The sequence below is a fragment of the Syngnathus typhle genome, linkage group LG8, assembly GCF_033458585.1.
Source record: "Syngnathus typhle isolate RoL2023-S1 ecotype Sweden linkage group LG8, RoL_Styp_1.0, whole genome shotgun sequence".
Taxonomy (NCBI): Eukaryota; Metazoa; Chordata; class Actinopteri; order Syngnathiformes; family Syngnathidae; genus Syngnathus; species Syngnathus typhle.
Window position 1 is genome coordinate 5,829,538 of NC_083745.1, and position 14,830 is coordinate 5,844,367.

Here is a 14,830-nt window from a genome sequence, read left to right on the forward strand (position 1 = left end):
TGGGGAGCGGCTTTTTCAGAAGAAATTGAAATAAAAGAGAGAGACTCCCCAGGCGTTTGAAAAGATTTTCGAGTGGAAACTTTCCGTATGACCTTATTGTAAAATTAGACAAAAACAAAAGGGATATTAATGTTTATATTCATATCCATCTTCTGTTGATTCTACATTTCACAATGTCATTTAAATTCTCCAAAACTGAGGAGATGGAAGAAGAGCTGGCTTAACACCAACTACCTGCATTGTCCATTTTACAATGGCCACTTGGATATATATATCATTTTGGAAGTCTGGTATGTCTTTCACTACTCTTGGCTGTGTTAAATTCCTGTCCACAAAGTGTTGGTCAGTTTATCTCATGTGAACCTTTTTTTGAGTTAGTCTTTTGAACCATAAATCACCATCAAACATTCACAAATGACCTGACAAGCATGCCTTTCGAGTGACCTCGGCTAAAATAGGGTTGGAAATGCAAAATGTTTATGAAAATGTAGGCGAAATGGAAAGAGAATTTGTCAATAATGTTTGTGTTAATCTTGTTTCATATTTGAACTTGTGCTTTTGCATCATTATGAAACTAAAATCTGAATACTTTTACAGCACATATGACTTCTCTGCTTTTGCGTGAATCTCAAAGCATGTGTATGCCTGCATGTGTGTGTGCGTGGTAGGTGTATTGACATTGCCCCCTGTCAAAGGCGATTTGAGGCCAGTTCAGTCACTGTCAGGGCTGAGGCCAACCGGGTTGTGGAGCGTCTGTGTTTATCAGCTCTGTTAGATGCTGTCATCCAGCAGGCTGCAAGCAGTGCACAGGGGACCGATCATCATCTCATCCAGCAGGTAAAGAACATTGAAGTGACAGGAAAGGACCTCCAACCACACATATATGTGAACACTCACAAAACATGGCACATGTTGGCCATTCTCAGCGCTTGCTAAGCCCTCAGGTGTGGAGTAAAGGTGTGTCTACATTTACTGATTCACTTTGACAACCACCCGGGGTTTTGCTACCTACAAGGTATCAATTTAGCATCCAGCAATGATTGTCTCATTAACCAATTGTATTCATAGCTATTAATCGCTCTATCGATTTATCAATCTATCAATCCGTCTGTAGGCAAATGACTTGCACGATTTGTTCGGTACAGTTCTTGCACTTCCTAATGCAACCAACCGGTTTTCTGAAAAAATATTTTTGCACTGGCCGGGGATCCCATCCACCCCAGCATGAGCCGGTACGCCATCATGGGCATCACAGTACATATGTGATCTATAAAATAGATAAATAAATAAATAAGTAAATAAAATGTATAATAATTTCAGACTGACTTATTTACAATTGTGATATTGTTATTAAAAAATAAATAATACTATGTTTCTAATTCCTCTGGTGTAAAATTATATTGGAATAAATACTCATCATACAGATCCATCATCATATCTGCCAAGATAGGTAAATTATCTGTTTATTTTCCTATGTAATTTTGCCTACTTTCAATTTTCTTTGAGCGTATATGTGCAACAATAGGTTCAATATGTGTTGTGAGGTGGATAGTTAATAAATACATATATGTATCATCATTATTGAAATAGAACACAATGAAAACATAGTTTTTTAATTAATCCTGTCAGAATACTAAGGACACTTCAGGCTCAACAAAGCAAATTGATAAACATTGATTTATTTATTTAAGTGCATTTCTAACTGGAATTTAGCAACCAGAAAAAAGAAAATAAAGATAATTCGCATACAGTTTGGAGGCTGATTCAGAAACGTTCTCGATGCCACAGGTAATAAACAATTGCACAATATATTGTAATTGCAATTAAAGCACATCGTGCAATGGAAGACAACGGAAGGAAGGGAAATGAGTTTAGAACAGTGGAGGCAGGGACATGGAGGGCTGTGGAGCTGAGGTCAGTAATGACTGTGGACAGGTTCAGAGGAACAGACCGCCAAGACACGAGTTCCCCACTAATAAGATTAAGAGGGATGAAATTTTCCCTGGAGGACCGGATGCTTTCACACCAGAGAGCCATGAAAAGAATGACATTTCTCCCTCGCTTGGCAATACAACCTGAGGGTTGGCTTTGTGCGTGTTTTATGTTTTTGTATGTTTGGTGGACTTTGGAGGAAATTTGAAAAAAATATGAGGACAAATCATGATCTCATTTAGACATGGGTAGAAAGATAGTGTAGAAAGGTAATGCCAAAATGAGATATAATGTAGGTTTCGCTTTCTTTTGCATTTTCAAGCTGAGGACCTTTTATCTTTATTTTTCACATGTTGCATCACAATACATTTTACATGTACTTGGATTGTTCCGCATGTCTCATTTCAAAATTGTTAAAAAAAAAAAAATGTTCATGAAGATGTTAAAAAGAAATGTCTTCAGGTGTCTGCAGGCTCTATGTGGCATGCCACCTCAACAATATCAAGCTAATGCCACCAAGTTAAAAAAGCTTTACAAACTTTTGTCCCCTTCAGCTCCAAATTTAGGCAGTACCGTATTGTGGACCTCTGTTGGTCTGGGGGTCTCTGCCTGTGTTGCTGCCCTGCCTCATCTGCCTATTTATGACCAGAGTCAAGTGGACAGGACTGACGGATGGTTCCCTGAAGCAAGGCTTTAGCAAAAGAGAACCGAGTGGAGGGTGTTTGTTTTGGGGGGAATGTTTGCACTCATTCTTGGGCAATTAGAGGAAAAGAGTGTGCGAACAGTGTGTGTGTGTTTGTGTGTGTGTCATGTGTGCGTGTGTGTGTGTCATGTGTCAGGGGCAGACATGGTGTGAGTTGGACTTTCCTAATCCATTATCAGTGGGCCTCGCTCCAGGTGGCGTTATGTCGACATGCTGAATGGCGAGTGTGTTGTGATGTGACAGGTTGGGTGTAGGAATGATCCACGGAGGCATCTGATGTGCGGTAATTGCTTCCCTCTCAGTTAACGGTTACAGATTGTCTTGAGAGGGGAAATTTAGTCCAGTCAAGGCACACTTTCTCACTACCACTGCCAAACTTTACTTCTTTCTTTGGGGGCATATTTTGGCTGTGGAGGAAATGAGTAGCTTAAAGGGAAGATAAAAATGCCTCTGCTTTGTTGTTGTCATGTAACAAGAAGTAAACACTACATATTTCTTATTATTTTAATTGATTGGAATTGCAAATAATCAACAAAGTGATCAATAACTCTCCTTTTACCATTCCTTGACTGAATAATCATCTAAACTTTTTGGGGGAGGATTATTCAATTAAGAAATGTATCATTTACCTTGAAATGAAATGGATTTATTTATATACTGTATAATGTATAGTGACATTTTTGTATTACAGTATGATGTTGGTAATCAGCATTAAACAGTATTACAGTATAAACAGTATTGTTTGATAAATATATTATTGATAATATATATTTAATTTGTATAATAAAATATATTATTAATATTATATTATATATATATATATATATATGATATGTTCACTTAGTTTGGTCTCAAATTCAAATACTGTCCAGAAAGTTAGTTTTATTTGTGATAGTCAGTCACTAGGAAGGTTGTTGTTAACATCATTTTTTTCCCCTCAATACAATATAATGGATTCTTTCACGATTGACATTCCAAAACAAACAGTACTTGCACACATGCATACATAAAAAAAAAATCCACACGCTACAAATACCACGAGTTGGTCTTCCACATGCCCACGACATGCTTACACTTCCACCCTGGATTGGTGAACCACAAAACACACACACACACACATACTGAAACAGGCACAGCTCCCACTGCTTCTAGGCCTTCAGAAGGTATTTTCACTCTCTCTCTGCCTCATCAGGCCCTGTAGCAAAGGGCAGGCAGTAGCTAATAATAGGTATTGACTGGTTCAACGTGGGATGAGCAAGGTTCAACCATTGGATCTCCAAATGTGCCCGGGGGTCACTCTTGCAGCGAACAAGTCTCCCTGGACCAGGCTGAAAGAAAAGGCATTTTAAACTTTCATGACTTCTCTGAAATCACGGCTCTTTCGCCTTTCAGGCCTTAACTCTTTGTACTCAAAGCGCTCAGCCCGATCAATATCCGCCATGTAGAGCGAGAAGAGGAGAGAAAGTGAGGAGAGGATGGAAAGCAGACATCTTTATTTCAACAACTGAAAGTGGTGAGCACGGAACACACGGGGCCAGGTTTGTTGGGTCACTGCGGGGGTGAACACTGTGAGCACATTTCCTGTATCTCCAAAACAGTGAGATGTGCATTTAAAAGTTGACATACTGTTTACAATTCCCTCTTGCTGTAGTGTCCTTTTGGTTCTTTTACTGATTGTATCATTTTATAAGGCCCAAGCTAAGATTAAGCTACCTCAAATGTTTTAACAATCATCTATATTCATAATGAGCTCATTCTCTGGATCTTGTCTGACTTCCACACCAACTCTACAAAGTGAATGCAGGAATTCACAACCCAAATGTCAGTTTTGGAAGTTTTCTAACGGGAAGTACTCGTGTTCCTTCTGTTCGGTCCAACTCAGCACTTTGGACATGCTCTGCAGCAATTTAAGTAGTGTGACCCCTTCCAGCTAGAACTGAAACGTAGAAAGACCAAGGAGATGATGGTGACCTCATACAGAAGACAGAGAGAGCTAGCTGGAGCTGTCGCAACCAATATGTACAAATAGGGGGGCCACCTCCAACACAAAGGTCATCCTAAGAATGTGCATTTACTATGTCTCCTTCTCTTACTGAAAATGTTTGGAAAAAGGAAATGGATTTGAAATGGACGCTTATTTCAATTTTTAGGTCTACATAAAATAAAATAAAAAAAGGTTATCCAACCATGATAAGCATGCAGATCAAGTCAAAAGAGTGGACAAAAAAACAAAAGTGCTTGTGACAACCCTGAGGCTGGAATGGACACAAACAGCCATTCAATAAATAGAACTGTTTTGCCTTGTGACAGGTCGGTCAGTCAGTTTATTGTTAGCTGACTAATGCACCATTCAAAAAAGTTAAACTGTTCAAATTCCACTAAATGGGACATCTGATATGTCTCCAGCTATAATAAAAAAGAGAAGTTCATAAAGAGAGAAAAACATATTTATCCACAGTTGTGCCTCGCACCAACATGGTCATGAATATTTGGACATTGCGTCATTAAATTGTCAAAAAATTAAATAAACCTACGTGAAAAAACACTACATTGCAATTTACAATTCAATTGTTCAACTGATAAATTCAGCCACATTATTCTCATTTGATATATATATATTTTATTTTATGATATTTATTTACTTTTATGTAGTACATGCATGCTGTCTTGCCATGAATAAATTAAATACAAAACACATTTTGCTTTATTCATGTGAAAAAAAACTTTTGAATATTTGTTTTAAACATTTGAGATGAACTGGAGAAGAGACATCATGATCATAAATATCTTTTCTGACCTCATAAATGATCCCAATTAATAGACACAAATTCAAACCAGCGTGACCAGTACTCTGGACAGCTCATCTCCTGCCCCTTCCATCCCATCAGCAACATTTCCTATGATTGGCCGCACCTCCGGCTCACTTCCACACCTGCTCCCAACTCGTATATAAACCCTGCACACCCAGCACTCTGTTTCACTTCCTTCTGATGCTCCACCTGTTCTTTTTTACTGGGGAAAAAAATGAATTGCAGCTATCCAGTCTAGCTGTTAAACGTTTCGAAGGCTTTCCATGCTGGTTGAGCCAACTCTGTTTGCAACGCTTCACGTCTGTTACATCACTACTGTCACTTTTTTTTGTGTAAAAAGGATTGTTTTGAAATGTTGCCACCTGAAACATTTTTTAAACACTATAGGCTGTTTTGGATTACTCCAAACTTTTATTATGGCATTAACATATTTGGCTGTGATTGGCTGGCAATCAGTCAATGATGTCGTCCGTCGTCAAATGTAAGCACATCAGTGAAACAGCTTTTACTTTAATTAGTAAAAGACTATTTCCACTATTTGATAAATTGCATGTTTTTTTGAAGAGACACTGCTTGTATATATCAAGCTTGATTAATATTTACACAATCAAACCTGTCATTAACAGTAAAAATAGACAAATGTGATTGCTCTAACCAAAGTTATTTTTTCCCCTGAACATCTACCAACAGATTTGTTGCTTTAAATGTAAATTTGAGATATTCCCTCGGTTTAATGTGCGTCTTTTAATTCTTTCCTCTGTGACCCTGATCACAAAACCCCAACCAGACAGACTCGCTTTAGCTTGGTCAAACACACATACTCAGTGTGGGCGCTGACAGTCCCTTGAACTGTTGACAATAAGTTGATGGGCTAAAGCCTCCAGTAAACATCTCTGGTGCCACATCTACCCAGATGGAGATACTTAGAGGACACACACACACACACTCTCTCTCGTGCACACACACACTTTCCAGGGCTGTGTTTCATTAGTCCGTGTGTTTATGTCTGCATTCATGTGGCCTGGCTGAGAAAACTCCCTGTTTCAAGGTCCTCTTTGGTTCTCTTGGGCTTTTACTTTGAGCAGAAAGCGGAGAGTGACCACATTTACTGGTTGGCGATTCATGTATGGACAGCTTGTGTGTATATTGGAGTGCAAGTGTACCCAGTCACCTTTGATGTTAAAACACGCAGGACACGCTGTTCTCATTTCTGATCCCACTCTTCTAACATTGCCGGCCAGCCACCCTAGGGCAGATGGCACCAGAATCTCTGTGCACGCACTTACACTCATGTGTGTTTGCGTCCCCGATTCAGCTTTGCGAGAAAACCGATGACCCCTGGGTCACTGGCCCTAGACAGGCTTAATTTTTCAACTATTAATCTCTTTCAGGCAGAATGGATGAAATGAGTTTAAACACTCTGTCACATACACACTCTCGCTCGCACAGACTTGAAACCACTGCGTGCATGTGTGTGGGAGTGTGTTAATCTGAGAGGTGAGTATGAGGAGATTAGATGGACCCGGGGGATTAAAATCTGCCCTTTACCTTAGGATCCCTTCCATCGGTGGCAGCCTGATGGACATGCCGTCCATCCATCCATTGGCCACACGCAATACAAGTTCTGACCCGCTCTTTAGCGATGATGATGAGTCACAAACAAGTCGGCATCCAAATGCACCACCCACTCTAGTTTTGCTCACTCTAGCGGAAGAAATGCCATCCATTTTTGACAGCGTCATTCATAATGTAATACACGTCATTTTAAAACTAATTTAAAAGTAAATCTAATTATGTTAAGAAATTCTCATTTAGTGTCCAAGCATGTGAAGAGTAAAGCTTCTTCAAAAATGAAATACTCTTGAGTGACAATAATACAAGCTACACACAAAAAAATGGTGGATATTGTCAAGATGGTCAGGTTTTCTTTTTTTGCTGTCACTTCCACTAACAGTGACTAAGCACAAATATTTGGCTCCCTCAGCAAGACACTGTGACGCACGATGTGTCCACTAAACATAACAAAACAAATCTCTGTATTTTGCGAGTATTATTGTGTTGTCATTCTATTGTTTTATTTATTTAATAAATGTGATGGTATGTGTGTGTAAATCTGTGTGTCCAGTCAGTGACATGCAGGGCTACAAGCAGAGACAGGGAGCATGTTGGAACTGACAAGGCCTGTAGGGTCAACATCAAGCCAAATCAACTGTACTTGGGATCAACCACTGCTCCGGGTCTGTCAAATTAGGGCACCACGCCAACACACAAACACACACGGACATGCACATAAACAGCTGTCAGGCACACACACACTCGTGACTGCCCACTGCCCCGGAAACATCAGAGCACATCTCTGCCCTGAGGTGAGAATTGCAGTGTGTGTGTCTGTGTGCGTGTACGTGCGTGTGTGTGGGCAGTCACAGGGTCTGTGTGGTAACTGCCGGAACATACTGGCTAAGCGGCGAGGGATTTGCGTTGGTTTGTGCATGTGTACATAAGACGGGACATTTTTGTAAAATTGTTGTGTTAAGTGCAATTTGAAGTTGAGTGAGTCATCCCTTACCGTGTGTGTGTGCACAGTGGATGTATCAGAAATAATACTAAGAACAGCGCCTCACCTCTTCATTAGTGTGTCTGTGAATGTGTGTATGTGTGTGCGTGTGTGTGTGTATGAACCTGGTATTTATCCACACTGTATATTAGTAAGGTCTGTGTGTGAAGCTATGTATATTGAGTATTGTGTTTCGTGGGTGCGCGCGTGTGTATGTGCGTGCGTGCGTGTCAGTTATGCCCCAAGGGTGTCATCAGCGGGGCAGTAAATGGGCATCTGTGCGTGGTCCAGTGGAAGCCAGCCGGTTAACTGGGCTAACTGGGCCACCTCTGCCAGCTTTTGCCAGCTGTGTCACCGAATGCACCCTCTCCACTTTGTCAACATCATCATCTTTGGCTTCACACAGACTGCCCACCATGGCCACCCCCACGACTCCATCTAGGGCAAGGGTGGACTTACTTAAATGCTGGAGGAAAAAAAAAAATAATAATTGTTGTCCTCATCAACACAGAACTATCAGCCCATAGCATCAAATTTTCAGTTGCTTCTCGCAATTATCTGTCTGACATACATAAGTCCAGTGGTATTCTTCCAATAGCGTTCAAAATAGAAATAACCAATTAACACACAATGAAACCTATTTGAATGACCTCACTCGGTTGTATCCGGTTTTTTTATTTATACACGGAGGGTCCTGTGTGTCACGGCGGCTTGAGCGGTCAGGCAGCAAGGGCCTCATGACAGATCAAGGCATTCAGGCCAGTGACATTCCTCCCAAGCCCCAAATGCATCATGGGCCAGTGGTGTGAAAAATGCTGGTCGGCCTGATCCACTCAGCTGCAGATGAATGGAGCACTCGGTGCACTCACCCGTAGATGAATGGCGCGATCTGTCTTGTCAGCGGAGGTCGACCGAGAGGTTACAGTATCTGGCGTGTATATACAGTACCTGTGTTTGCTGACTCTGGAAACAAGCTAGAGTGGAACGGACACATAAAAACTGTGTTCACAATAGATAAGAGACAAACACAGTCGAGAGGCACCAAGTTATCTTGAATATGTCTTGAAGCAATCTCAAATCAGTCTGTATCCAAAAGAAGAAAGAAACACCAAAAAAAAAAAAGGCAGTTTGAAGACTCCACAAGAACGTTGTTTCCGTTATGTTTTACATGTGTTTGGTACATTTTTCAATTTACAACAAGGAACACATCCCGGATGAGATATGATAAACTAAATTGAATCATTCCACTAACTTACAGCTGCGGTTATTCGTTTACATTTAAACGTTGAGTCGTGCTGCCAACTCAAATAATGTTATACTCGATGTGATTGCAAGATTAAAATTTCAGCATCCCGGCACCTTCATACTGGTCATGGGAGACCACAATCATGATTCTCTATCATCTACAAACAACTTTAGACAACATACATGCAAATATGTTTGATGCATGTTATTGTACATCTGATCAAATTAACTTAGGAAAGTAAACCTTAATTTTCTCCACTCAGAAATAGTTGTGCTACCTTGTAAAGTTGAGTAAATCTTCCGGTATTCATTTCTTCTCTCTGAGTTTGTGTCAGACCAACAAGCACAGACACGAACACGCTGTCCATAACACATGTACAGACACACACAAAATGGCCAAGCCGTCACCGCCTTAGACATCAGCCCGGAGCTCAGGCGCCCCGAGCAGTGGCTTTGACATGTCTATATGTTTTTTCCACCTGACCTTTTACCGTCCTTTCTGCCACAGCCCGTAAAGAATGAGCTGATGTATGGTGGCAATTTTTAGTGGTGCCACTAGTATCTGAGTTATTGTGTACACTTTGGGGTTCCTGCCATCATGCCACCTTACATTTCTCTCTCTCTCTCTCTCTCTCTCTCTCTCTCTCTCTCTCTCTCTCTCTCTCTCTCTCTCTCTCTCTCTCTCTCTCTCTCTCTCTCTCTCTCTCTCTCTCTCTCTCTCTCTCGCTCGCTCTCTGTCTCTCTCTCTCTGTCAGTGTGGAATGAAGAGTTTGGTGATAATAATAATAATAATAATAATAATAATAATAATAATAATAATAATAATAATAATAATAATAATAATAATAATAATAATAATAATAATAATAATAATATGACCTTTGGCAGTGTTTTATACATTTTTTTATATACTGTATATTTTTTTTTTCAATATAATTTCTGTATATATTTTTCTGGAGCCCACATGAACATTAAGTATCATTAAACATATACAGCACATGTAAAGCGATGGTTGTGAAAATTTTATTTTTTTATTTATCTGACTGATGAAAACTGGCATCTCCCTGCACTTTGATGGCCATTCTGTCATACACTCATGCGGCATTTTGTTGAGTGTGAATGGTTATTTGTCTACGTGCCCTATCTGTGGCCAGTCCAGAAGGTAGCCTTTTTTGCCCAGGGTTATCAACCATAGACTCCAGCTTATCTGTCATAATGAGGACAAACAATTTAAAAAACAAATTGGTTGATGCCATTAGTTGTGTGATAATAATAATAATAATTTCATGCACTTAATTTGTAGAACTCCAGAGTTAATTAAGAATTGCATTTACTTGAAATAAGTTTGGCTCTGAGCACAACAAACCTTTTGAAAGTGTTTAAATCCCTCTTTATCTCAGCTTAATTTTTGGAATGCTGGTGATGAGGTTGCTTCGAGTGACTAGGAAGAGTTCATGTTCCAGTAATGGACTGCAGTAGCAGCTTGTTAGCATTTAACTCGTGTTTGAACAGTCTGCAGTGTGCCCCTTTAGGCCGTTATCGCAGAAGCAGATTGAACTCATTAGCTTGTTACCATAAACTTATGCTATGGGAGCTATATGGCATCAGGCCATGTTACATTACAGCGACACAATGACACTTGTTAACTTATTAGCATAACTCTCGATTGAATGGACGAGGAGGGAGCAATGCATTACTCCATGTAAGAGTATGGGAAAAGGCTTTGTAAGGATGCTAAACAGAGCAAGTATGCAATTTGGAGCATCTACCATCTTAAAACAAGGGCAAAGTGAATTTACAAATATTACAGGTTTTGTGCAGAATTATCGATTGAGGAATTGTGTTTGAGGGAAATATCGAATAATAAACTCGTGCATTTTCGATGTAAAATGCATCTTGATTACAAACGGCGTCAATACAACATGACCATCCCCTCTTGCGTCTCACAAGACCCACAATCATTTTTCCTTTTTTTTTTCTTCCTGCAGACATATATGTGAACTTGAACAATAACACGATATGAAATTAATAACTATAAAATGTGATTAGTTAATTGGCGCCAGTTAATTTACAGTCGACAAGCCTTTTGTTGTTTTTGACCAAAGTCATGAATTGTGTAATTCATTTTCTGTTATGTCAACTACTTAATAAACAATTGTGCGTGATCCGCAACGAAATCAATCTCGCCTGGAGCCTTGGAACCCCACCTTGTCATCCTGTGCAACCTTTCACAAATTCCCCATGCTTTTCAATTATGGATGACTGGGGTGTTATTGGCATTACTTTTCTACAGCTGGAATATTAATCTCGCTGTGGAAAGAAAGCATAATGCAGATGCCTTAATAAAAACTTCACCATGAAGGAGAATAATTACCGTGTCCTTAATGATGTACTTCCCGGTCTTTTAAATAATTGAGCTGCCCAACTTTGATGTGTTTGTATCGGGATCATTTCATCATACACATTTCATCTAATGTATGTGACGTGTGGTTTTCACGTGTATGCATTTAATACATGGTTTCTGTATAAACTTTATCCTCTAGTTAGAAATACCTGAAGTTAAGAATGACCTGAAGTTTCATTGGGTTCAAATTCAAGGTTAGTGTGCATGGGTGGAGTTATTTTTGTTTTTTTTGTTTTAACACTTTCTGATATAAATTTAGCAGGTGCACCGGAAGGCCCATAAAGGTGCAACATGGCCTCAACCACGGAGGTGGGATTGATGATCTTATTTTAAAATACGTGACCATGCTTATATTGCTGAGTATTTCACAAACCAGGAAAGATGATTGTGGTCGATGAATCAAAAGCTGGTATTTTACCCGAGGGTGACAACTTTTTGCAATCTGTGCATGGTTACTGATATATTGTATTATTTTCTTTACTTTTGTTCATTGAACAAACTAATTTGTTCAACATATTTCATGTTATTTTCCAACCATCTTCAGCTGCATTAGAACTCGAAAGTGCATTTAAACATTTGCTGTCAGTCCTCTTGGGGGGGGGGGTGTCAAAATTCTTGGAAGCCCTGCCAAACTACAATGAAGTCTTGGATTTATGGTTAGTGCATAACTATTTTTGTATCTAAGTTTTGGGGAGCTAGGTCACAGCTGTTGGAGATGTGCCAAGGTCATGTGGATATTAACTAGCCTTTAGGTTACTGTGCCTCTGTGCACTAAACAGGTCACCGCTTGCTCAAAGCCTTCACCTGGCTCCACATGCGCACTTGCATACACACACGCTCACACACACAGAGACAATGGAACACACATTGAAACACTTTTTTTTTCCCCCCTCCAGTTTTACTTGTATAATAGGCTATTATTTTGATTTTCTATTTTTTATGCCACAAATCCACACAAGAAATGTATTATAATAACTAGCAAATATATCACCACATTTTTATTTTTATACTGACCTCATAAGTAATGAAGCAGTACCTCATGACAAGCTTAATTACAAGTGTATTTCCACACAATGGGAGTTATTTTCTCCAGACTCAAATCATCGAAATCATCAATATCCTCGTCAAGGCCCACCTCCACATGCCCACCACGCTGGCTGCACGTGAGGGGCTCTGAACAACACACGTAGAAAAAAGTCGCCATCCGGGCCGACGTTTACGCCGAGAGAGGCTCTTCAAGATGTGACTCTACGAGATGTGAAATGGTTAAAACGGGTGGGGTAGTGATGGGGGATTGTTGAAGAATAATTGCCTCGAGACGGTGCAGAAATAAGCCCTAATGGTCAGTAATCCAAGCCTGGAGAGGCCCTCTCCACAGTGTTCCACTGAATGCCGGTAATGGGCTTGCAGCTCTGTCACTTACATATGCATAGATCTTTCTCCATTAAAGCTGGTTTGAATGACAAATATGGGTGGGTGTAAAAAAAATAAAAAACAGAAAAAGTAGAGGGGGAAACGAGGGAGGAAAGAGAGAGCGCGAACAAGATGGGAGAAGATTTTATCTTGGCTGGCAGTAATTTGGCAGCCGATCAGGCCCCCATCCTTAAATCTCATTAGCCAATTGTTCGCATGATGCTGCCTGGGTGAAGTAGAGGGCCAGGAGATGCAGCTTAAAGATGGTTAGAGGATATTTGGACCTGGCATTTCTTTTTTTACATCTTTGTGTCTGAAAGTGTCTGTAAGTGAGGGTGAGTACTTTCATGCTGACACCTATATGGATTAATTGGGGAATATAAATTGCCCCATGTCTGTTAGCGCTGTGACTGACAGGTGTAGGCAAAAGATTGTTTTGGATTAAAATAGGATAAAAGTTCCATCATTTTGGAAGTTCAATTTTATAACTACATTTCTGTAGAGGCGGGGACTAACTATAACAAACTACTAATGTTTTTATAGGAAATGGTCCCCATACAGTTCTCGTTTTACTCTAAAATTAATTAAAACTCGGTTGGATTTGGTCCCAGCTTCGGTGTCGCACTGAAGAGGATAATATGATGCTGTAAGAAAATAATTGGATGGATGGTTTTGCTTTTAAAACTATTGAACCCACCGTAAATGTACAGTATATAGCAGATTGTGATCCTGATCTTGACTTTCTAAAGCAAAGCTGGTTGGATGTTTATTCTTGTAGTCCAGGTGGTCTTTATCTGGCTGACTGCATCACAACTGTTCTCCCCAGGCACCTGCATTGATACTCAGGGTAAAACAAACTCAACTGCCACATTCACACATCAGCATATTAGACAGACAACATCACACAATGCTTTCCACCAAAGACACAGGGCTCTCTTTTCGCAGATGGCGCATGCCGAAATGCTGGCGTATCCGGATGGTCACGCAAGTGCAAGCCTTCTTTGGGAATTTGGCTGACCGCTCTGTGAAATGTTGGATAAAAGTCTTATGGTTCCTCAAATGACTTTTGGAGTTGGTTTTTACTTGAAGTTTTGCTTGCTTTTGATCAATTTGATTCATAAATATGACAACAGTGAGAGAGGCTGCTTGGATTGTCAGTGAATGAGGTCATTCGCTGTGTTCACGCCCACAACTGCGCACACGACCCTTTTTTTAAATACAGCGACTTGTCTGTGAAATTACACCCGGTCGAGCACTCTATTAAGAGATATATTTTCATATCTGTTGAATTCAAAAGCGTCAAATGGAATACGGTTAAAATCCACTGCACTGGTTTGTGAAGCTGAGTGCTTTTGTTATTTTGTAAGTTTGGTGGACCTCTATAAACTTCCATCGCCTATCATATTCTGCCCACCTGCTGAAATGTTCATGCAGCGAAGCCAACTTGTTTCTGCGGGTCGAAAGAATCAATTCCAGTTAAAGTATAGCATTTAGTGACTGGGTAGCACAATTGCACAGTGGTGAGTTTTTTTTCCAAACACCGTGAGAGATTTTTGTTTTCTATCCTCCTTCTCTCTGGGTCCTCTTGCTTCCTCCCACAGACCAAAATCATGCAGCAAGGCCAATTGTTGAGCTTGGTTTTCTGTCTCTAGGTGTCAGCCCCTGTGATTCCCTAGCAATCTGTCCAGGTTGTACTGCCTTTCTCCCAGTGGCATCCAGCTGTATCGAGAATGGATAGATAGATATTTACCGACCATCATTGTTTCCCA